General features: G+C 39.4%; 1 protein-coding gene across 7 annotated transcripts in view; it reads right to left on the reverse strand.

Moving 5' to 3' along the window:
* The window catches only part of hdac4 (histone deacetylase 4), a 498261-nt gene that overhangs the window by 356242 nt on the left and 115425 nt on the right, over positions 1-26594 (reverse strand). Inside the window, exon 2 of one of the 7 annotated variants that reach the window (XM_072261460.1) lies at positions 26088-26232. The exons of the other annotated variants lie outside the window; for them this stretch is intronic. The gene's annotated coding sequence lies outside the window, so the exon portion shown is untranslated. The remainder of the gene's footprint in view (positions 1-26087; positions 26233-26594) is intronic. 7 annotated transcript variants of the gene reach the window in all.

The raw sequence follows: 26594 nt of genomic DNA on the forward strand, positions 1-26594 counted from the left end.
ATCTTGGACTGAAAAAGGTTGGCGACCACTAATCAAAAGCATTGTAAGAATGTATTTCTTGCACTAGGTGTCTGCACTGATTTTGTTCATTTGCAGTCAATCAAATTGGACGAATTCCTCCATTGGTAACTATTACAAACTGTATTTCATTTACATACATAATTTGTTATTCAGTTAAGCAGCAGTTTGTCTTTTTTGTATCTTTTTAACTAGTTTCATGAAACTTCGGCTAAATGGGCCAAAATGTACTGGTCTCGATGTGTCCCAATTAACCAGAATCCACTGTACTTGGAGGGAAAACAAATGAAAACATAAACATGGACTAACATAGAGAGTGATGCACATGATGACAGACAAAACATTTTTTCTAAAACAGGATAAATAAACTCATTCATTCATACTTAAAGCCTAAATGTCAAGTTCTCCGGGACCTAATATACTTTTATGATTTAAGTATTTATATCAAAAATCATAACATCTAGGGGAAAGTTATGGTGACTCATCACTAAATTATTAGTGGAAGAAGTATGAACAGGTAATAATGACTAATCTTTTTTAAGGTTACAAAATGTTCTTGTGGCTGGTGATATTACAAGGCTATGTATCTATGGAATTGAGACTGCACAAGGCCAGTGGCATGCTTTCTTTGTAAATTTTATTCTCTGAGATGTTTAGGCCCAGGAACTTGAAGCTGAGCACCCTTTCCATTGCTGACCCCTCAATGAGGAGTCAAGTGTGTTCTCCCGACGTCCCAATTTCCTTTTTTTGCTGACATTGAGCTCAAGGTTGTTGCTGCAACATCACTTGACCCAGCCAACCTATCTCACTCCTGAATGCTTCATCACCATTGAAATTCCTACCAGCAACCTGTCATTGGCAAATTTATAGATGATGCTTGAGCTGTTGTGTAGGAGTAAACAGTGAGCTAAGCATGTGTTGGCCAGAAGAAACTACAGTACGCAATTAGTGGATCTGACGAATCAAGGACAGGGGAAGCAGACAAACTAGTTGTCTTTGTTTCCCCACCCCAGGAGGGTACAAATATATTCTGGTAGTAATAGATACCATTACGAAGTGGGTGGAAGCTTTCCTGGCTAAGACAAACACAGTAAAGGCCACTGCAAAAATTTGATTCTTAAGGATATTCACTTGCTGGGCTTTACCCTGGAGTATCGAATCAGATCAAGGCACACATTCCACGGCTCAGATAATGCAAGATGTCATGGCACTTTTAGGGATTAAGCAGAGATTTCATTTACCCTATAGTCTAGTGGAATTGTAGAAAGGATAAATCGAATACTAAAAAATGACTGCAAATATGGTGCAGCAACATGGAACAACATTGCAGGTAGTTTTGCCTTACGCCTTGACGGAATACAGTGGCATCTTCTACAGGTTACACCGCTCATAAACTCATGACCAGAAGGGACATGAGAGGATTGGAGGAGTTGCTAGGATTAGATTTGTCAGAACCCAATATCAATGGGATTGTGTCAGAAAAGTGGGTACAACAATTGGTAGAGACAGTGAAAAAGGCCAATTATGTGGCAGCCCACCAAACAGGAAAGAAGCAGGAAGAAGAGTAAAACCTACTTTGACTCAAAAGTCAGTCTTATAGAATTAAGCCTAGGACAAAGAGTGATGATTAGAATACATCAACCTACCTCATTTTTAAATCCAAGGTTCGCAGGGCCCTATGAAATTATAGACAAAACAAGTCCTTCAGTGTAAAAAGTACTGACTTCTCCAGATAAAGGTGGGTGGTACCATATCAACAAGCTGAAATTGGTGGGGGAGAAACAGGAATATTATCACCATCAGCACATAACAATAGATGTACATAATAGCCCTGATTTGGGAGACTTGAGGATGGAACAACTGTTCCAAGAAGATGGGGACAAGTCCTATCAAGGGGGTGATTTTCAGTTCCCTCATCCTGAGAACCAGGGAAGTTTTGTCAAAAAAGTCAAAGGAAAAGGAAAATATGCCAGTGCTTGTCTCTCCTATACCGAAACAAAATTGGGCGACGAAAAATGGACGCCTTGAGTCCAAAGACAATAGGGAGTCCGGATTGGATGTTCTAGAAAAACAAATAGAAAATATGAACTTAAAATAATTTAAGATTTAAACTGGAAGAGCAGATATTACCATTGTGTGTAACAGGTTTAATTCAACATGAAAAGAATAATGTGTTTTGTTGCAATGGAATTAACCGTGACTGGGGCCATGGTCAGTCTTGATCCAGAGCAAGTACAGTGCACACACATGTCAACAGTGATGTTGTTGCTTGGAAAACACTCAGTGAACATAAAGAAATCTTCTTAACGGACACGGGTAATAAAGTTTAACAAAGGAGAAATGAAGGACTCTAATTTGTATTATACTGGGGTAGATAGCTTGACATGCATGGACAAAACACTGTGTATTCCAGGAGGCACAAAGGTACAATTCCTATGCAATAAAATTCCAGAGGTGACATTACTCAGTATCCCAGGGGGGATAATCATAAGCCAGTCTGTAGGTCCAATTATCGAGCAGTCTTCAGGCAATGATGAACATGGTAAGATTACAGTTCTGTGGAATCACACTCATGTAAATATTATGTAGATCTACATACGAGGTATTTCAACTAGGGTGGTCACCCCAAACATTTCCCAAAGGTTGCTTCCATCATTGTAAAACTGCCCACAGGGGAATGTAGTACATGGAGAGAGTAGAATGGGGAAGGCACTAAAGGACATGGAGAAGAGTTTTTGTCAGGGCCCAGGCCACTTCCAGGTTTTCAAAAGTATGAGAAAAATCACAACTCCATTCTCACAAGTGACAAAAAAAACAAGAGCCTAGATGTAGTGAGACCCAAATGGGGTAGATTAGTGTTAGAAGATACAGGGGAATTTGTCACTTTGGTACCAAGGTACCAGGGTGCAGGTAATCTTTAATCTAACTGAAATAACAGTGAATGAATGGTGCTCACCTACAATGAAATAATTATTTACTCAACTCTTGGGAGACAACTATGCTGGAGTCAGTTTAAGCCAGTCAAAAATAGAAGTGAAAGAAGACTACTGGAATTAGTCGGAGCTGAGTATTCATCAGGGAAGCAATGGTTAACACCCTAGATCTAGCAGAACTAGAAGACCAGATACACTCCCTTCAGCAGAAAACAGGGGATATTACCGGAGAAAATTATCAAGATCTGGTACAATCTAATCAAATTGGTCGAGATGAATCCCAGGTAACTTAGGATGCAGTTAAATTGCTGAAGTCCCTTCAACATATAACAAATCTGATTATTGTCCGTATAGACCTGATGTCTGAGGAAATGCATAAAACTGAGATATGCTAGTTGGTTGCTTACCATGATTGGCACTTATTTGCATATCAAGTACAAAATTGGGTCTCAGATGAGCATCTAAAAGAATGGGTCGAAGAAAGGGGGTCATTGTGTCATTAGAAGCCTTGCAATAACTAACAGAGTACTGAGTACCTGCGATGATGGTAAAGGAAGGTTTTATGTCAGAGTAGTATTCCAAATTCCCTGACATGGAAATAATTCAACCTACCCTTTGAAGAGCGTTCACAATATTGGTAAGTATCTTGAGAATACATGGATATCCTTAGCTAACCCACCAACACATGCCATTGTTATGAATGGTACTGCGAAAGGGATAGATTTATCCAGATGCAGTCAAGGGGGAAGACTACTGGCCTTGTCCAGAAGAAATGACAAAGCAGAAGCTTACAAATTGTGATTTCAGTACTTATGGAAAGTGTTCACTGTCTATTTTGCCTGTGAATAACCAGTCATTCTTACAATATGCATTGGTGGGACAGACATATTTTATGGCAACAGGGGCAACAAATTATACCATGGGATGGAAAAAATGCCCTTTGGAAAGTCACAATGTTGCCATAGAGAACGTGAGTTTAGATCTGGCCACTGGAGGACAAACTTTGTCTCTGCCAGCAGGAGACAGTAATGAAGGAAAACTTCAAGATCCAACACACTGGTACAGATGAATATCTGTGGGACTATGTTCTTACTGAATTGCCACCAATTCCTCACTCGACTGCAGAATGGACATGTGTTGTGGAGGAGGCAAGGGAGATAATCTATCAATAGACTAAACACACTGAAGTCATTAAAACACATACTGGTAAGGCAAATGAAACATTGAGTGAACCAGGCTTTTGGAGTAAGCTTTAGAATTAGGGGACAAATGTTCAAAATCATGCTATTGTAATTGTAATACTAATGATACCCTGATAATTGTATTGCTCAATGCACATCAACTGAAAGGATGGAGGGCTGAAATAATGGAAAAAAATCCAAGGATAATGCTTTCATGAAACAGCAGAGACAATTGTCAGTATAAAGTGGGTGAATTTAGTAAGCAAATGTCAATGTTATTTACAGAATGTAAATGCTGCACACCTACTGGGATTCCATGGCAGTCCTATAGGCAATCAACTGAATAAGAGGAGGATAATGATCCTTAGGTAAATATCTTTTGATCAAGAGGAGGGAGATGTTGGCCAGAAGAAACTACAGTATGCAATTAGTGGATTTGATGAATCAAGGGCAGGGAAAGCAGACAAACCATTTGTCTTTGTTTCCTCCTCCCCCCCCCCCCCCCCCCCCCCCCACCATTTTGTGGACTCTGAACTGAATCTTGCTCTGGGACAATCTAATCAGAGCAATTGAATGTGGACAGAAGGAACTTCAGGTAATGACCTGCTAAATTGAGATCATTCTCAGATGAGTAGTTACTTACTATGTAAAATGCCAGACCTACCAAGGAAGCAATCTGTAATCTTGTTAGACTCTGTCAGGGTCGCCTTATGGAAATGTGTTGGATCAGTCAGTGTTGAAAGACACAAATACACAGGCTGGGGTAGGCAGAACCATGAAACAATGTTGGTTGTAGCCCTAACAACAGGAATTCTGCAGATGCTGGAAATTCAAGCAACACACATCAAAGTTGCTGGTGAACGCAGCAGGCCAGGTCAGACTAGTCCTGACGAAGGGTCTCGGCCTGAAACGTTGACTGCACCTCTTCCTAGAGATGCTGCCTGGCCTGCTGCGTTCACCAGCAACTTTGATGTGTGTTGGTTGTAGCCCTATACATTGACCAGTAAAATGAGGACCCAGGCAGGTCAGGTGACCTTGAGCCAATGGGACGGAGATCCAGTCGTTCAATATAGCAGTCAGGGGCTCCAAATATGCAGAGGCGATAACACTTTAGCAACCAGAGACAAACCATTGCCGATTAGGAGGACCACAGAGACACGTGCGATTTGGACCACGGGGAATGCCTGGTCAGTATAGACTCCTTTCCAGGGTAATACCCTTTCTCTTCATTGACTATTTATGGAGAGTCAGGGAATCTGGTAGGGTGCACACAGGTAGTTAGTTTGTGAACCCACGTGCATTTTAGTTGAGATAACAAAAGTTACTTGTCAGTAAATACAGATTCTCCGTGCCTCATTGATCATTATTACAAGGGATTCTTGTAACATATGCAAGCATGAAATGACATCAATCATGCAAGAGCCCAAGAAGCGCAGGGTGAACTGCCTCAATAAATATTCTCTGGTAGCACTCATATCTACTGTGACAAAGCACTTTTTGAGAGGTTGGTCATGGCTAGAATTAACTTGTGCCTGAGCAAGGATCTGGATCTGGTGCAATTTGCTGACCACCACAACTGGTCTACAACAGACACAATCTCATTGGCTCTCCAATTGGCTTTGGAGCACCTAGACAACAGCAAATCATATGTCAGGTTATTGCCCATCAATTACAGCTTGGCTTTCAATACTATTATCTGCTCACTACTAATAAACAGGCTTCAAAACTTGGGCTTCTTCTGTACCACCCTCTGGAACTGGATTCTCAACTAGTTAATGCAGATTGGTAATAACATCCCCACCTCACTGACAATCAACACAACCTTGGGATGCAGACATTGCTGTTTAGAGCCAATTACAACAGAAACTTTTATCGCCCATTCCTAGTTACAGGCAGTCCCCGGGTTATGAACATACGACTTACAGACACCTCGTACTTATGAACAGACTGGCATAAAGCCTATTATATTAAAAATTTGAAAACACTGCGCGGCTTCAGCGGTTCATCAGCTCGAGGAAGGAGAACGCCACCCGCCATTTTAAGTCGGATTATGTTGCCGTTAACACTGTGTTGAGTGTGTGTCTCTTAATTACCCTTGTAACCATGCCTCCAAAGCCTAAATCCGATGCATCAAAGAAAAAGAAAACGATCACGATTGAAAATAAAGTGAAGATAATAAAGCGATCGGAAAGAGGTGAAATGCCATTGGTCACTGGAAAAGCGTGAGGCTACAGTTGGTCAACAATCGGAAGAATGTTAAAGGATAAAGTGAGAATAATGGAGCATGTGAAAGGCCCTGCCCCAATGAAAGCTACAATTATTACTAGCAATGCAGTGGTTTAATTATTGAAATGGAAAGGTTATTGATAATTTGGTTGCACGATCAAAATCAGCGTAATATGCCTATTAGCTTTACTCTTGTGCAAGAAATGGCTCAAAGTCTTTTCAATGATTTAAAAGCTGCACGTGCAGCAAGTGAAGGTGATTGTGATAAAGAATTTGTTGCGAGTAGGGGTTGGTGCAATTGTTTCAAAGTGAGGGCAAATTTACATAATATTAAAGTGCAAGGTGAAGCAGCGAGTGCCGATGTAAGTGCTACGAGTGATTTTCCTGAAGTGTTGAAAAAAATTATTGAGGGAGGTTATTTGTCAGACCAAGTATTTAATGTAGACGAGACTAGCTTATTTTGGAAAAAAAATGCCCGATAGGACCCACATTTCCAAAGAGGAAAAATGTGCACCAGGGCATAAGGCATCGAAAGATAGGTTAACGTTATTGCTTAGGGGTAACGCATCCGGGGATTTCAAGCTCAAGTCTTTGCTTGTGTATCGCTCCCTAAATCCAGGGGCACTTCACCGTATCATTAAGGCATCTCTTCCTGCTATTTGGAACATTAACTGACTGACGCTAAATAAGAGCCGTATGTACCTGTTTTGACTTACCTACAAATTTAACCTAAAGATAGACTTAGGAACGGATCTCGTTCATAATCCAGGGACTGCCTGTACTGTAAAATGACAGTACTGCTGCAGTTCATGTGACAGAAGTCTAGTGGGAAAAGACTGCAAATCAAGTATCAATTATTGAAAGCAACTACTGAGATGTATCCCACCTTTGGAAAATAATAATCAGGTTTAAGAAAAGAATCAGGTAACCACTCTTGGGGTAAAGATCACTGAACACTTAAGGATTTCTCTTTGCAGCTTACAGCTTGAAGACCTTTGCACATTTCTACTGTCCTCTGATTAACTATCCAGCAATACAACAGAGATCAATGTCCAGAACTTAAAGAACAGCGTGAGGATGTAGTGCTTAACACAACGCTTTACAGATCAGGTGACCTGGTTTCAATTCCGGCCACTGTACGCGAGGGGTTTGTATGTTCTCCCCGTGACTATGTGGGTTTCCTCCTGGTGCTCCAGATTCCTCCCACAGTCCAAAGATGTACTGGCTGATAGGTTAATTGATCATTGTAAATTGTTGCTGGCTGGTGTAACTCGAAGAGCCGGAAGGGCCTATTCTGTGCCGTACCTCGATAGATAGATTATAGATAAATAAATAAATAAATAAAAGACCATGACTCATTTTAATGACTGTGCTGACAACTTTTTCCAAGCAAATGCAGTTCAGTTATATAACACACAACCAACAAATACCTCAAATATGTGGAAAGTTTTACTTAAAAGCATTTTAACAATTATGAATTTAATTAGATTACTTTTAAAAAAGATAGATCTAACTTATTTAGTGGCAACTTCAACATCAAATAAATACAACCCAAAAATATGATGAATCAATGAATCACTGAATTTATATTGGACAAATCCTTGGAACTACTCAATCAAAGCCATTTTCTGATCAATCTGTATACTAAGTATTCTCTCCATTTGGAGTATGCTGTCAAAACACAGCTAATTGTTCTGGAACTTATTGGTTCAATAAAAGTAAACAAGGCATCAATCAATCTTTACAGTGACTTCAAAGTCCAGAGCACTAAATGGTCAACATTACTTTCTTTTTGCAACAAGGAGCTTGGACAAGATGGGAGAATGCGGTTGAGAGGAAAGTGACCTGGGCTGATCTTTGGAAAGCTGAACCACACCGCATCCAATTTCTCATCCAGGCAGTGTACGATGTGCTTCCAAGCCCATCAAACCTGCGCACATGGTGCAAGGCAGAGTCATCTGCCTGCCCACTGTGCTCCAAGTGAGGAATCCTGGAGCACATCCTCAGCGGCTGCACAAGGGCACTTGGTACAGTACAGGTGGAGGCATGATCAGGTCCTGAAGACCATCGCTGAAGCCGTCAGCGCAGGAGTTGAGTGGGCGAAGCGGTCCCGACCCTCCAAGCAGACCATTGCCTTTGTCAGAGCTGGGGAGCAGCCAATACCTGCCAAAAGGACATCTGCAGGCATTCTGACTTCTGCAAGGGACTGGCAGCTGTTGGTGGACCTCGAAGGGCAGCTGAAGTTCCCCAACCATATCGCAGCCACCACCCTGCGACCAGATTTGTCCTAGGGTCTGAGTCTACTAAGCAAGTGGTGCTGCTGGAGCTGACAGTCCCATGGGAAGATAGCTTGGAAGAGGCCTTTGAAAGGAAGCTCTCCAAGTACGGGACTGGTCAGCAACTGTCAGCAGGCTGGATGGAGAGCAAGGTGTCTCCCAGTGGAGGGTGGTTGTAGAGGATTCGTAGCCCGTTCCTTAGTTAGAGCCTTCAGCATTTTGGGCATCGAGGGAGAGAGGAAGAGGAGAGCCATCTGCAGTACCACCGATGCGGCAGAGAGGGCCTCAAGATGGCTGTGGCTCAAAAGAGGGGAGCCATGGAGTCATAAGTAGCTAGCCATCTGGACACAAGCTGGGGTCTGATCAGCCCCGGCTGGGTCACCTGAAGGAGGTTGTATAATGTTGAAAGACCCGAAACACCCGATGATTCCAGGAACATCACTGAAGATGTGTCCAGAAGCATCAATAGATGTATGTACACAGCAGTCTTTCATCTACTGTGTGGCTAGCAATTCGCAGCGTAACGTACTTCCTAAAGATATTACTTCCAGTCAGCTCAAGTCTGCAATTGCTAAGAATCTACAATGAAGTCAAACAATCTGATCTAACTACTCCTAATCCACATTGAATAATCTAATCTACTAATTCACATTGCAACAGTGGTCATGCAAAAACTACTTTTTCCATTGACAAGTTAAAAACAATGGAAGTACATTGGAACTATAATTTTATTCAGGCCACATAGAAAAAGTTGGCATTGCTGTTACTCATTCAAAAGTACAGCTACATTGCAAATGTTAAAAGCCGCTGGAGTATAAATTCTGTCACGTTCAAAGGATGACAAAATGAGCCTTTCATTGGCACAGGTGTAAGAATCTTATCAATGAGGATCACAGGAGCTGGCAATCTCTAAACCTAATTCGGGGATGACTTGAATTTAATATTACAGAGAAGGCTAGAGGTTACATTTATTTACTAATTAGATATAACCCTACTTCCACCGGTGAAAATACTTTAAGAACAGCAATTTTAAAATGTTCAAATCTATATTTTAAAAGCATTGTGTGTTTATTAGGGCTTACGTTTTACTGCAATCACTTCTGCTCATTAATGTGGTAGCAGCTTGATGCAAGTGTCCATAAACAACAAAGAACAAACTATTTTCTTTTACCGGTACTAATTGTGGGAAGAATGCTGGCCAATATATTTCGAAAACTCATTGAAGTTACTGAGGTCTACTTATAAACTTTTCCCATAAGTCGCTGACGTACTTAATGGAATCAGCAGCTGTTTCCATTAAGTTATTGAAGCTAAAGACCTGAGGAGCATATTTACAAAGTTCAAAGTTAATTTATTATCAAAGCACATACATGTCACCATATACAACCCTGAGATTCAATTTTTTATAGGCATACTCAATAAATCTAATAATCATCATAGAATCAATGAAAGACTGCACCTATGGGGCAGACAACCACAAATTGTGCAAATACAAAAGCAAAGAACAAATAATAATAATAATAAGTTAACACAATCTGATTACTTGCACAGGCACAATCAAGTGGCAAACATCATTCATCAAAAGTCACACTTAAAATAGAAATTCATAAATGAAATCACACCTTATAAGCCTAATTCAGTTTTAGAGTCAGTTTTAGAGACAATCCATAATAACGATCTGAATATAATAATACAGGATAAGCAAGCAAGAATAGATATAGCCATTCCAAACACGCACAACTTACAGAAATCGCTAAGTGAAAAACACCAGAAATATGGTGAATTGAAAGAGGAAATTAAAAGAGTTTGGAACATCAACATGGTATACATTGCAACACACACAAAATGCTGGAGGAACTCAGCAGGCCAGGCATTATGATCAGTATACATTGTCCTGATAGTAATACCTATAACTGGTATCATCCTAAAGACACTGCATAATAGCATTAAACAACTAGGGCTACACAGTAATAACTATATAAATCTTCAGTAAGCCACAATATTAAACACCAATACAATAGTACAAAAGTTCCTGCAATTGACAAATGAGTGTGCTTCGCTATGCCCATACCTCAGGTTTTACCAACTTGAGCTGAGAAAAATTAAATAAAAATGATAATAGCAATTAAATGTTGAGAACATGAGATGAAGAGTCCTTGAAAGTGAGTCCATAGGTTGTGGGAACAGTTCACTGATAGGGCAAGTAAAGATAAGTGAAGTTATCCCCTCTGGTTCAAGAGCCGGATGGTTGAGGGGTAATAATTGTACCTAAACCTGGTGGTATGAGTCCTGACGTTCCTGTACCTTCTTCATGATGGCAGCAGTGAGAAGAAAGCATGACATAAATGGTGAGGGTCCCTGATGATGGATGCTGCTTTCCTGCAACACACTCTGTATTGATAAACTCAATGGGGTGGAGGGCTTTACCCGTGATGGACTGGGCTGTAGCAACTACTTTCTGTTGGATTTTCCGTTCAAGGACATTGGCGTTCCATACCAGGGTTCTGATGCAGCCAGTCAACATATTCTCCAGTACATACCCATAGAAGTTTGTCAAAGTTTTAGATGCTGTGCTGAATCTTCACAAACTCTTAAGAAAGTAGAGGCGCTGCTGTGCTTTTATCGTAACTGCTCTTATGTACTGGGTCCTCTGAAATAACACAGAGGAATTTAAAATTGCTGAATGATTTTGGAAAGTGTAGGAATGCCTGAGCTTTAAAGGTCAAGTTGCATCAGTTGTTTCTTCAGCAGAAGATGCTGCCAAAATAATAAGACAAAATAAAAGAAAGACTGTGGAATTGTACATATATATTAAAAGTAATGGGAATTCCTTTTATTTCTGAATTGGAAGCTGCTATTCAGCTCTTGAAATTACTTCTGCGGTCATCAAGGGAATGGCGGCGTAAGGAAAAGGTCTCTTGACAAAAAAGAAGGTAAACTGCCCCATAATCGAATTTAGACAAATACTTAATATTGCATAACTATATTAATAAAAGGGGCAAGGATGATGTCTAAGAACAAGATTAAAAAGTCCGCTCCGAAGGCTGATAAACATAAAGAGACGCAGCAAGGCGACGGGCCTAGCTCCCCCACGGCAAGCCAGGACGGAGATAATGAGGGGGAATCGGTGACTCTGTCCTTGATTCTCGGAGAGATTCGCGAGTTCCGACAAGATAACAGCAAACAGCTGGAAGATATTAAAGGAGAAATAGTAAAAACTAACTCGAGGATAGATGAAGCCGAAGCGAGGACTGTTAGAATTGAAGAGAAGCTACAAAACGCAGAGGAGGTGATAGCAGAAATGCTGAAGCTGCAAGACCAGCTCCAGTGGAAACTAATAGATCAAGAAGGCCGCTTGAGAAGGGAAAATGTGAGGATTTACGGAGTTCCCGAAGGAACTGAAGGTAAACCTGGATTGATGATTCCCTTCATGGAGAAGCTACTTAGAGAGAACCTTGATATACCGGCCGCAAAAGACCTACAGATAGAAAGAGCTCACTGCGCGTTGGCACCAGAGCCCCCAGCAGGTGCCCAGCCCAGATCGATTCTGGTCAGATTTCTCAGTTACAGAACGAAGGAAGAGGTGCTTAAAAGGGCATGGCAAAAGAAAGGTTTCATGTGGAACAACTGTAAAATCAGTTTAGACCATGACTACGCACCGGGGATTCTTGCCAGACGGAAGGAATATACGGAAACACAGAGAGTCCTGAAGGAAAACAACATCAGATTCCAGACCCTGTATCCAGCTCGGCTGAGAGTCTTTTACGACGAAGGGACAAAAACTTACGCTACAGTGGAGGAGGCAACATTGGACCTGGCAGACCGGGGACTACCTATTAAAGTTATCACCCAACCGGAGTCGCTACTGGAGAGGATTCGGCAGAAGTCGTGGCAGTTAGTGCGGCGAGGACACTCCACACGAACCAGAGTGTCAAACTACAAGGAAAAGCTGCAAATATTCAGACGCGAATGTACAGAGAACACAGATTAATTAAGAGAAATGACTGAAAAGAGTAAATCGGACTCAAAGGTAAAATGAAAACTGGTAACTGAAAATAAACTAGACGGAATAACTTGAATGATAGCAATATGGTCGAGACATAAATAGGAGAAAATTCTCTATGATTATTCAAACTGCTGAGGGCCCTCTAACACAGGGTGAAGATAGAAGTTATCCCTCTGAACTGAGGCGGGTCGGTGCTCAGGCCTCACTGTGGGAAGTCAGGAAAAATTTTCAAATGTTGCACGTTCAAAAATGTCTAGGGTGTGGTTATATGTCTTGGTTTACTGTTGAGAAGGGATTGCTTACTGTTTGGTTAGAAAAGGAGAGTGTTTTTTTTTCTACTAGAGAAAAATGCAAACTGAATTGGTAAAAATAATTTCCTATAATGTTAATGGGGTTTTGAATCCAATTAAAAGAAATAAGATTATGTCTAAATTGAAAAAAGAGAGGGCACAAATAGCTTTCCTCCAGGAAACACGTATGAGCCAATCTGAACATGGAAAATTAAAAAGAATGGGCTTTAAGCATGTATTTTATTCATCATATAAATTGAGTCACAAAAGAGGGGTAGCTACTTTAATATCAAGTACTCTTAATTATGAACATATTTCAGAGACTAGAGACAAAGAAGGACAGTTCGTAAAAATCACAGGAAGAATAGAAGGTACAGAAATAACATTGCTGAATGTTTATGCTCCTCCAGGTTGTGAATGGTCATTTTATAGACACATTTTTGACCTAATGGTCAGTTCTCAAGGGGTAGTAATTTGTGGAGGGGATTTTAATATTAGATTAAATCCTATATTAGATTCTTCAAGAATAGTTACTCAGAATAAACCTCTGACTCGGAAAGTGAATTCATTGATGGAGGAGTTGGGAATTATAGATGTCTGGAGGGAATTACACCCTACTAGTAAAGATTATACATATTACTCTTTTCCTCATTCAGCCTATTCAAGGGTAGACTATTTCTTTATCTTTAATACAGATAGACTCAGGATAAAAAACTGTAATATTGCAACAATTGATCTGTCGGATCATAGCCCAGTCTCTATGTCTCTAATTCTGGAAAGGAAAATGAGGAAAACACTATAGAGGCTAAACTCACATATACTCAATAACCCGAAAGTAATGGAGAGATTAAGGGGAGAAATCAAAGAATATCTAGACCTTAATGACACGGGAGAAACATCACCAGTGATCTTATGGGATACATTGAAAGCTGTACTGAGAGGGAAAATTATTTCCATTACCACTCACATGAAAAAAATCAATGCACAAAAATTAGCAGACCTTCAAGGAAAATTAAAGCAACTTCAAGTTGTAGATAGCAATAAAAGTAATTCAAATCGAAAACAGGAAATTAGGAAATTGCAAAGTGAAATTGATGATATTTATACGTTGGAAACTCAAAATAAGAAGTAGAAGGTAAATCAGCTAGATTATTAGCATATAAATTACGAAAACAACAAGCAGACAATACAATTCATAAAATAAAGAATCCAAAGACAAAGCTTGTGGAGAGTACAATAGAGAAAATTCAAGAGAGTTTTTAAACATATTATCGAGAGCTGTACTCCCAACCCTGGGCCCCCAATGAGCCCTATATAGACAGTGTATTGAATTTTTTAGATCTACCTAAACTTACAGATTTACAAAATGAAAGTTTATTAGAACCAGTAACTGTCAAAGAACTGAACGTGGCCATCTCTAGGTTAAAGACTGGAAAGTCCCCGGGTTCTGATGGGTTTACCTCAGAGTGGTACAAGTCCCTGAAGACACAGTTAGCCCCATTACTACTTAACACCTTTAATTGGATCTTGCAGAGAGGAGAAACTCCACCTTCCTGGAGAGAAGCGATTATCTCAGTTATTCCTAAAGAGGGTAAAGATAAACTAGAATGTGGCAATTATCAGCCAATTAGTGTTCTTAATTTAGATTACAAACTATTTACATCTATATTAGCGCGCAGATTGGAAAAGCTTTTACCTGGCCTAATCCATTTAGACCAGACTGGATTTATTCAACAAAGACAAACACAGGACAACATAAGGAGAACTCTGCACATATTAGAACAGGTTAATAAGAACGAGACAGAGACAATGGTAGTAGGATTGGACACTGAGAAAGCTTTTGATTCGGTTAGTTGGGCATTCCTATACAGAGTGTTAGGAAGATTCGGCTTTCAAGAAAAGTTTATTAAAGTAATTCAGACTCTATATGACAGCCCTACAGCCCGAATTAAGATAAATGGGGACCTCTCTGACTCCTTCATCTTAGAGAGAGGCACTAGACAGGGATGCCCAATTTCTCCTCTCCTTTTTGCGCTATATATTGAACCGCTTGCCCAACTAATAAGACAGAGCGAAATCGTAAAAGGTATCAAGGTGGCAGGGATTGAACAGAAAGTGGCGTTATTTGCAGATGATGTTTTGGTCTATCTGAGTGAACCAGAAAAATCATTTATAGGATTGTTTACACTGTTGGATGACTTTGGGAAAATATCAGGTTATAAAATAAATGTAAAGAAAACGTAGGTTATGTCCCTAAATTATACACCATCCAAAAAATTGCAGGATACATATGATCTTAAGTGGGAAGCTAAATCATTAAAATATTTAGGAATAACCCTGCCGAAGGATCTTTCAACACTGTCACAGGTAAATTATGGGCCATTAATCTCAGAGATAAAAGCAGATATGCATAGATGGAATCTTATCCCCTTTTTAAGTTTAAATTCAAGGATAAATACTATAAAAATGAATATTCTTCCTCGGTTATTGTATCTTTTCCGTACTTTACCGGTGGAGGTGGATGATAATCAATTCAGGGAATGGGACAAATGGATTTCCCGCTTCATTTGGCAAGGAAAGAAACCTAGAATTCGATATAACACCTTACAGTTAGGGAAGGAAGGAGGAGGTATGGTTCTTCCTTGCCTGAGAAACTATTTTTATGCCTCACAGATAACCCCTCTGTTATATTGGTGTAATAGGGAATATAAGGCTAGATGAAAGGAAATAGAATTTGGATTAGTTGACAGTTTTCCTCTTCAGGCCTCAATAGCTGACAAAGGATTGATGGCCCAGTTGGAAAAATTTTAAAACGCTTGGATAAATCTTACATTAAAAGTATGGCAGAAGGTGGTTAATTCATGTGGAATTAATAACATGTTAAAACTCTTTAGATGGTGTGCATATGATACCGAATTCCTTCCCAACAGAGGAGATAAAAGATTTGAGCTATGGATAAAGAAAGGTCTTACAACCTACCTCTCAGTTATAGATAAAAGAGTATTACAAAGTTTCCAAATCCTGCAGCACAAACATGGCCTAGAACATAATGACTTTTTTTAGGTACCTTCAAGTACGAAACTATGTTAACCAGAGTTGTAGATATACAGACCTATCAATAGTAGAATTAGAATTTTTCAAGATTCTGAATTCGGCTTGCAGTTCAATACCTAGTAAATCAGTTTCTCGATTATATAATGCACTTTCCCATGCTAAAAATGTAAATACACTGTATATTAAAGAGAAGTGGGAGAAAGAAGCGGGGTTGGTACTTTCAGAGGAGGCTTGGGAGAAATCTGCAGCTTTCAATGGTCCTCGACTAATTCTTTGACTTGGAGAGAACATTGTTGGAAAAACATTATAAGATACTTCAAGACCCCATATCAGGAAAAATATAAAGATACAAATGTGATGTGTTGGAGAAGGTGCAGCTCCAAGGAGGCAAATCATTTTCATATTTTTTGAGATTGCCCTAAATTAAGTCTATTTTGGGAAGGTATTCATAGAACATTAGTTAAGGTACTTAGGTCCCAGATACCTCTGAACTTTGAGACGCTGTATTTGGGGCATGTATTGTTTCTTGAACAGAAGGAAGATATAAAGTTGCTGCAGGCCCTCTTAGCGGCGAGTAAGAAATCAATCACTAGAAAACAGCTAAATCCAATACCACCTACATTAGAAGATTGGTATGAAATTATCTTGGAAATATTTAAAATGGAAAAGTTGACTTACTCCCTGAGAACTCAAAAAGAAAAATTTTATCAAAACTGGAATAAATGGATTGAATATATAACCCCAATGCGAGCAGACTTTAGATGACTCTCCTAATGATTTATACTGCTCTTCTCATCAACACGTAATATTGCTAACGTAAGCACCCCTAGTCTAAATGTTTGTTTTTTTTGTTTTCTTTTGGAAAATAGAGAATTAACACAAGTAAAGGGAAAGATTTGGGAAAGGGATAAAAAAATGAAAAAATTAAGTAAATAAGTACATAGGGATTGGATAATTATGTCTGCGGGCAGGAGCAAGCATGAACAAGTTAGGATATAAACACCTACAATGGTTGATACATAGGCTTATATACAACATTTTGGACCAGTGGAAATGGTCCAGAAGGGTTATATGGAAACTATTATTACCATTTTTCTTAACAACTAATTCCATTACTTAGCCTAATAGGTTAGATTTACCACAGTACATAATTATCTATTTAAATGTTTATTTTCCTTTTATATCATCTCAATGTGTACTTAAGAATGTATAAATAATTGTAGTTTTATACATATAAAAAAATGGAAAAGGTTATATGTGTGAAAAAAGTACATGATATTTATGAATACCTAATCCAAATAAAAATAAAATTAAAAACAAAAGAAATTACTTCTGCATTTTGTACAGCAATTCAGTCCATCATAAGCCTGCATTTTAGCAAATCTGATCACCTGGCTGTACTCATACTTCCAGCATACAGGCAGAGACTGAAGACCACAGCACCAGAAATAGAACTACAAAGGTATGGGCTAAGGGAGGCAGAAGAGCACTTACTGGAGTGCTTTGAATCTGTGTACTGTACCATCTTTAGGGATCCATCAAGAACACAGTTGCCACGAATTTCATCAAGACCTGCGTGGATGAGTCTAAACCAGAAGCCGTGGATGAACCCAAGGATTCACAGTCTGCTGAGGGCGAGAGCTGTAACGTCTAAGATTGGTGATCTCGAACTCAACAGTAGAATAGGTGTGCAGCTTCAAATTACTTTGTGTCAGCACCCTTTGTGAAGATCCACCCTGGGCCCAATGTATTGATTAACTATGAAGAAGACACGCCAGCAGCTATATTTCATTAAGGGTTTGAAGAGATTTGATATGTCACTAAAGACTCTTGCAAATTTCTATAAATGTGCGGTGAACAGGATTCTGACGGCTTGCATCACAGCCTGATACAAAGCCTCCAATGTACAGGATTATAAGAGGTTGCACAGGGTTGTAAACTTTGTCAGCTGCATTATGGGCACTACCTTCTCTACCATTGAGGACATCTTCAATACGCAACACCTCAAGAAAGCAGCATCCATCATTAAGGAACCTAACCATCCAGGACATGCCCTCTTCTCATTACTACTATCAGGAGCCTGTAGACACATACTCAACATTTTAAAAACAGCTTCTTCTCCTCTGCCATCAGATTTCTGAACGGACCATAAACCCTTGCTCACTTATTATTTTTTAATATTTAGCATCGTTGTTTTTGTTTGCACTGTACTGCAACGTAAAACAATAAATTTCATGACATATGTCAGCGATAATAAACTTGATTATTATTAAACTGATGATTTCCCCCATCTTCAACTATTTATGCAATTCCCTTTTGAGAGCCATAACTGATTTCGTAGCCGCCACATTTTCAGACAGTGCATTCATTATCATAATTACTCACTGTGGAAAAGTGTTTTCTTGCTTGTCCTCAAATGTTTTGCCAATCATTCCAAAACCATCCATATCCTTGAAGCATCATCACTCCAAAATTATCCTTATCCTTGAAGTATCTAGTACTGTTCTCTATGTATTTATCACAGCTAAACCTCTCATGATTGTCTATTGCTCTAGCAAAATTCTTCTAAACTGTTCCAAGAATGAGCCAAATTCTCCAGTCTAATTGCATAGGTGAAATGCCTCACACTTGTGATAATCTAATAAACTTTTCCAATCCCAGCAAATTTCTAGTAATTCTTTACTGCATCCTTTTAGGGCCCTTTTGATTTGGACACAAGAATCTTGCTGTGACCTAACAATGTACATTAAAAGATTCAAAAGAAAACTCACTTTATACTTTTTGGAGCTTCTTATGAACCCATCTATTACTATATTCTCAATGTGCCATAAAATGTCATTCTTGCAACCCTTTTCTAAATATGAACTGATCAATACCATTGCCTCGGATTCTTCCAGACAGAAGTGCACTACTTAGCAGTTCTTTCTCCATAAAAACTCCAAATTTCTTGTCTGTCAAGTATATCTCTAATGCTCCTGAAATCTAATACTATCCTCCTCAGTACTTACACAATTCCAAGCTCTGTGACAACAGCAAATTTTCCTCTGCATTCTATTGTCCAAATGAATAATATATCAAAAATAGCCATGAATTTGACCCCAACCCTTGGGACACATCGCTATCTGTCTTCCTCTAGCTTTAACAATGCACCATTTACAACAATCCATGCTTTGTCTCCAAGTCACTTTATCTTCCAGATTCTTTTATTCTATTAGCATTAATTGTCATAACTCGCCTTTTATATGAGATGCTGTAAAATGGCTTACTTAAGAATACCATTTGGTAGAAAACGCAGAAATATGGAGTATTTTATAAATGGAGAAAGAGTAAGAAGACTTGGTGTTCAGAAGACCTGAGCACGTCCTTGTACATGAATGCTTGAAGGAAACTGAAAGCAAGAACTGTGGCGATCAATTAAGAAGAACATTTACTTCAAGAGGATTTGAATACAGCAGTAAATGCATTTGATGCAATTTTACAAAACCCTAGTGAAAATGCACCTGGAATAGTATACAAGTTTTATATTTGTAACCCATGTTGGATAAACATTAAGTCTTCTTTATCCATTAGGGAAAAGAACAGACTTCCAGAGAATAACAAAAAATCATGGACGTCTCCCAAGGCCTGCGGCACTGGCACTAAAACTGCAATTGCTTATAGTAGCCAACCCCTTCACTGATACAAAATTTCTTGGCAAGTTTCAGTTTGCAAGTTCTAGCTTGAGAAAGCAAGTGCAATTTGATTTCAATTTACTGCAGTTTTACAGAAGACTGAAAACTTCAAATATTTACCATTCACAGTAGCTAGCAGCTTATGACTACCACTGAAGCAGCAGAGCTATCAGCACTACTACCCATGATCCTGACTCTGATTCTAGACATCTACTCACCCACATCCCTGACTTTGGTATTCATGAGTCGAAGGCTTGCTCAAGCTGCATATCTTGTTCATACTAGTCATGTATCAATATAACTGTCAGCTTAACTTACAGGTCTAGAGAATCACATGCATCGAAGTAACAAGCAATGTAAATGTTCATTAACAAAAACACTCAGTGGTCACTTCATTATGTACATCCTGTATCTAATAAAGTGGTTGTATGTTCGTGGTCTGCACTTGCAGCCCATCCACTTCAAGGTTCAATGTGTTCTGAGTTCAGGGATGCTGTTTGTTATTTGAGTTTGTGTTGCCTTCCTGGCAGCTTGAACCAGTCTGGCCATTTTCCTCTGATCTCTCATTAACAAGTTGTTTTTGCTCACAGAACTGCCACTTACTAGATTTTTTTTATTTTTTGCACCATTCTCTGTAAAATCTAGACTGTTGTGCATGAAAATCTCAGGAGATCAGCAGTTTCTGTGATACTCAAACCGCCCCGCCTGGAACCAACGATCATTCTATAGTCAAAGTCACTTGGATCATACCTGCTCCCCATTCTGATATTAAGTCTGAACAACAACTGAACCTCTTGACCATGCCTGCATGCTTTTATGCATGAGTTTGTACAAAATAACTGGTTGATTAGATATTTGCATTAACGAGCAGGTATACCTAATAAAGTGGCCACTGAGTGTATATAAAATAACATGCTAACGACCGAAAGAAAATCAGTACTTATCCCAGCTCCAGATACACAGTACCTACTGAAGTTTCACTACTCGTGAACTCAACACACCAAATACAATCCAAATGATGGCAAGCAGGAGGAATGAATGATGTTTACCAACACTCCCAGTAATACACAGTCTACCCTGTAAACACCCAGATCCATGGATAGCAATTCAGCAGAGCACTAGAACTCAGTGTACACATAGAGGGAACATATTTCAGGGTCATTGAATTGATTTCTGTGATTTGGGAGAAGGAGGAGTAATTGTCAGAAAAGGAAAGGTGATAAGGTGATTAAGCAGATAGAACCTATACTTGAATTTGAAAGGTGTTTTCATTGAAACAAACAATTATGACAATATTTATAAGGATAGAAGCAGGGTTAGTGTTTCCCTTGAATGGGAACTTCCTCAAAAGAGATCTGCAATTCAGGACTCAGATGAGAAAATACATCTTAACATAGAAGGTAGTGAATCATTTTGTTACCTAAGGAAGCTGTGGAGGCTCAATAACTGCATGTATGCAAGACACAGATTGTTGGGATTTTGATATTGGGAATCAAGGGATATGGAGCAAGTAAAATAAATTGGCTCAGATCTTACTACATGGAACAGTAGACAAAAGCAACCAAGTAGTTTAATTTAGTTCTTACATGTTTATGTTAAAAAATTTTTGAAAATCCACACATACATCAACAGCATTACATTCATCACCCTTTGCTACCTCATCAAGAAACTCAAATGAGGTTGCTCAATTCCAATTTATCTTTACCAAATCCAGGATTAGAAATGCAATAAATACATTCTTGTAAGTCTCACTGCAATACAATAAAAAAGCAAATACACTAATGGAACTGGAAAGGACTGTATTCACAGCATATTTTTATTTTCAACTTAACAGAATACAAGCTAATAGTATTTTTGGTATTGCTACTTGCCCTTCCGCAATGCTTACAAATCGCTCCTTCATCCCCCTCATTTGGAAAATCAGATCATTCCTCCGACTTGTTGCTGCCAAAGAACAGGCAGAAGCTGAAACAAGAGGCTGCCATTGTTAAAACTGTCCTCTGTTGGTCCTCCATGCTACAGAACTGCTTTGATGATGTCGACTGGAATATCTTCCATGATGAAGATGTCTCCGAGTTCACAAATGGGGTCACAAACTTCATCCGGAAGTGCATCAAGGATGTTGTCCCCCAGACATTGGTCAGGGTCTACCCAAACCAGAAACCCTGGATCAACAATTCTGTGCGAGCAGCACGTTGCCGGTAATCAGCAGGAGCTCAAGAAATGCAGCTATGATCTGCACAAGGTCATCAAGGCAGCGAAACAACAATACAGAGGCAAGATTCAGACACAACTTTCCACCAACAACACAGGCAGCTTATGGCAAGGTCTGCAAACCATCGCAGACTTCAAAACTAAATGCAGTGGAGTTTCCAACTTCACTGCCTCTCTCCCAGACGAGCTAACTTTTTTTTTTTACGCTCAATTCGTTGTTGCCAATACTGAGCCCCTGAGGAGACCTGCAGATGACGTGACCGGTAGCTTGGTCATCTCTGAGGCCAAAGTATGCAGGCGTTTCCTATGAGTGAACAGTTGTAAGGCTGCGGGACCAGACAGCATCCCAGGGCAGATAATCAGGATGTACACGGCATAACTGGCAGGTGTGTTTGCAGACATTTGCAATCTCTCCCTCTCCCACTGTCCAGTGCCCTCCTGCTTCAAAACATCCAGCATTGTTCTGGAACCTAAAAAGATCAAGGTAACATGTCCGAGCGACTGGCATCCTGTTGCACTCACCTCAATAATAACCAAATGCTTTGAGAGGCCAGTCAAGGACTACATCTGCAGCATGCCACCACCCACGCTGGACCCCCTACAATTCACCTACCAAAACACAACCGATTGACAGATGATGCAATAGCCACAGCTCTACACACCGTCCTTACACATCTGAAGAAGAAGGATGCTTTATGTGAGAATGTCGTTCTTGGACTACAGTTCAGCATTCAACATCATAAATCCCTCCAGGGTCGACAAGAAGCTCGGAGACCTCAGCCTTCACCCTGCCTTATGTAGCTAGAATCTGGACCCCCTGTCAGGTCGCCGGCAGGTGGTAAGAGTGGGCTCTCTCACCTCTGCCCCTCTGACCCTCAACACAGGTGACCCACAGGTCTGTGTACTAAGGCCCCTCCTTAATTTATTCTCCGTATACCCATGACTGCATCGCCACCCAGAGCTCCAATCTGCTAATTAAATTTGCTAACAATACTACATTGATTGGCCTTATCTCAAATCATAACAAGGCAGCCTACAGAGAAGAAGTCATCACCCTGACGTAGTGGTGTCAAGAAAACAACCTCTCCCTCAACGTCATAAAAACAAAGGAGCTGGTTCTGGACTACAGGAGGAATGAAAATAGGCTAGCCCCTGTTGACATCAATGGATCTGGGGTTGAGAGGGTGAACAGCTTTAAGTTCCTCAACATAAACATCACCGGGGATCTCATGTGGTCTGTACATACCAACTATGTATACACAGTGCCTCTTTCCTAAGAATTTTCTATCAGGGCACAATTGAGATGCACCTGACTGGCTGCATCACTGCCTGGTATAGGAACTGTACCTCTCTTAATCGCAGGATTCTGCAAAGAGTGGCGCAGACTGCCCAGCACATCCGTAGTTGTGAACTTCTCATAATTCAGGACATTTACAAAGAGAGGTGTGAAAAAAGGGCTCAAGTCACTCCAACCACAAACTGTTCCAGCTGCTACCATCCAGGAAACGGTACCGCAGCATAAAAGCCAGGACCAACGGGCTCCAGGACATCATCTTCCACCAGGCCATCAGATTGCTTAACTCATGCTGACACAACTGTATTTCTATATTATATTAACTATCCCATTGTACGTACTATTTATTATAAATTACTACGAATTGCACATTGCACATTTAGATGGAGACATAACATAAAGATTTTTACATTCTTCATATACATGAGTAAGTAACAGAGTCAATTCAATTCAACAAAACAATTGTTGTTTTATACAGATGCCTGAAAACAGGCAATCATTCACAGTTGATGCTTTATGTCCATACTGTAATTGGAGAATAGGTTTCCATTTGTGCTATTGGTGGTTTAATAATGTATAATGTTATTATGGTAAATGAAATAGGACTACATAAAATTATTTATGTGGAAAAGCATATAAAATTAGAACAGTTAGCAAACATAACAAAAACAGATTAAAATGTATTCCAAGTATGCCCCAAAATAAATTTGGAAAAATTACGGTAAATGCTATACCAGAACACAATTTACATTCAGTGTGACAAAACTGACAGGTAGACAATTGAAAATTATGCAAACATATGTAATGACCATTATGACAATTTACTGGAAACAAATCAAAGTCAATTTGGTGCAGCAAAGTATCTGAACACACAGCAGCACTAAAGTAGTTCTTTATTCTGCTCTTCTTTTTAAAAAATAATGTATGCAACAAACATAATTACAGTGGTTTGTAAAAGTAATCACCCCCACAACTAGTTCATATTTTACTGTCACATTTTCTAAATTTAAAATATACTGAAGTAGGATTTTTTGAGCTTATCTACAAAATAAAGCAAAGCAGATATTCCAAAACTTGTCAATAACTTACTAAAAATTATAAACCAAAATTGTGAGGCTGAAAAAGTAGTCAGCTCCTTTATATTTACTATCCTAATTTTCCTCAGGTGCAATATAAAGGTATTACCTTACCAACTCACCCAATTTGTTGATGTAGAAAATTAGAGGATCACTATTTTTCGATGAATTCATAACAATAAATACCCACTCGCTCCGTATGGTCCAACAGAAAAGCAGATTTTCAACAGGCCAAACCAAAATGAAGACATTCAAGACAAGTCAGGGAAATGATAATAAAGAAGTCAGTGGCTGCAAAGGGAGATGAAGTTCATGGCTCCACAATCTCTAAGGCCTTGCACAAGAAGGCCATTTATGGAAGAGTGGCAAGGAAGAAGCCCTGGCTTAAAAAATAACTTTTATGCTTGCCTGTCAAGACTTTGCAAAGCTTCACTTAGAAGATACTCTAAAGATGTGGACGAACATCTGGATGAGACTAAAGTGGAACTCTCTGACCTCTACACTAAGTAGCACATGTGGCATAAATTTAATACTGCGCATCAGCCAGATAACACTATCCTTACTATAAAGCATGGTGGAGGTAGCATCTTGCTATGGGGATGTTTTTGAGCAGCAAGGACCAAAAATCTGGTCAAGATTGATGGGAAGATGAATGTTGCTAAATACAGAGAGATCCTGGATAAAAACCTGCTACCCTCTGCCAGAAAGCTTCAACTGGGGAGGAAGTTCATCTTCCAGCAGGACAGTTATTAAAACAACCATGAACTGGCTTCAAATGAAGAAAACTGATGTCCTTGAGTAGTCCAGTCAGAGCCCTGACAGCTGAATCGAACATTCTAGCAAGCCCTATAGATTGTTGTCCACTACTGCTCCCCAACTAACCTGGCACAGCTTGAGCAATTTTGCAAGAAGGAATAGGCAAATCTTCTTTCGTGAAAGAAGGAGCATATAATTAACAAATCTCAGTTAAATTGATCAAAATTCCTGATTGTAATACTCACTTATATGTACAAAAGGCCGGGGCTGAATACTTTTACATAGCACTGTAGAGCCCTAAAATGCCGACCAACATTTGTTTCTGCTCTTAAAGTATTTTCTTCTTTAACTAATGGGATTAGGCCTCAGCCAAATGCTGGAATTGGAGTTGAGGTAATTCTTTATTTGGAGGGGTGAGAGGAGGTTGGGCAGGGGAGAGAATAAAAGGTTTTAGTGCAAAAACAATTAACACAGCTCACTCTAGCACTTAAAGTGTAGTTCTCACCCAACATACTTGTTCTTCTACCAATTAGAAGGTAGAAGTGACTAGTCAGCACTGTGATATTTGTGAATGTGAAGTGAAGCTTTTCTTCAGCTATATATGCCATCAGTTGTGCTCTTGGAACAACAGTGCATTTCTTACTTGTTGGCAGCCCTATAAAAAGGGAAAAAGGATTCAAACTAGTACTTGGGGACAGATGCCCAAGTGCCAGAACAGCTGGGAGCCAATGCTCTTTATTCATTCAAATGAGTTGAAAATTCGTAGAGAAATATTTAGTCATGAGAAGGTGTAAGCTGTGTACATAAAAATAATTGTCATCATCCCCCGGATGGCAATCAATAACAACTTAGTCTACAAAACTTCAATTATAATGGTGTTAAAAAACAATCACCCTATAATTAAACCAAACAAAGCATTGCACTGTTTCTGTAATCTGATGTCAGAAGAACTCCTTGCACCTCACTTTGGGTGTATTCACAGAAGAAATATATTAAATAATTAAACTGCATGTCAAGAAACATACGATCAAAGCTTAAACACCTTTCTGTACTACTGAAATAAGGTTTCTCAGAGTTTAAGAACAAACTTACCCAAACTTACACAGTATAACTAGCGTTGACTTGGAGGTGGTGTTGATTGCTTGTTTATTTGTGTAAATAGAGGGAAACAAATGAGAGTGGTAGGACAACGAAAAACGCTGGAGCTGAGATGAAGAACACGGCAATTGCTAGGAATCTATAATAAAAGAGTATCCCATAAATTGGCTTAGAAAGAGGAACAGTTAATTAATGTTTTCAGTGGCTGACATTACATCAGAACTGACTAAGTCTACACAAACAGAAATGTCTGGTTATCTGAAATTGTTGGTTTCAGGTGTTCAGTCCTGTGGACTGCAAAGCGGCAGACGAAACACAAGGTACCGTTTTGAGTTTAAATTACTTTATGGTGCTTTCCTATTTTTAAAAATTATGTACAAGACAAATGTAAATATAGCTCTAAATTGCTGACCAACATTTGTTTCTGTTCTTAAATCATTTCCTTCTTTAATTAATGTTAGTCCAAAAATGCAGACGTCAGAATGGTAGGGAATTAAAATC

Source organism: Mobula birostris, chromosome 6, assembly GCF_030028105.1.
Source record: "Mobula birostris isolate sMobBir1 chromosome 6, sMobBir1.hap1, whole genome shotgun sequence".
NCBI lineage: Eukaryota > Metazoa > Chordata > Chondrichthyes > Myliobatiformes > Myliobatidae > Mobula > Mobula birostris.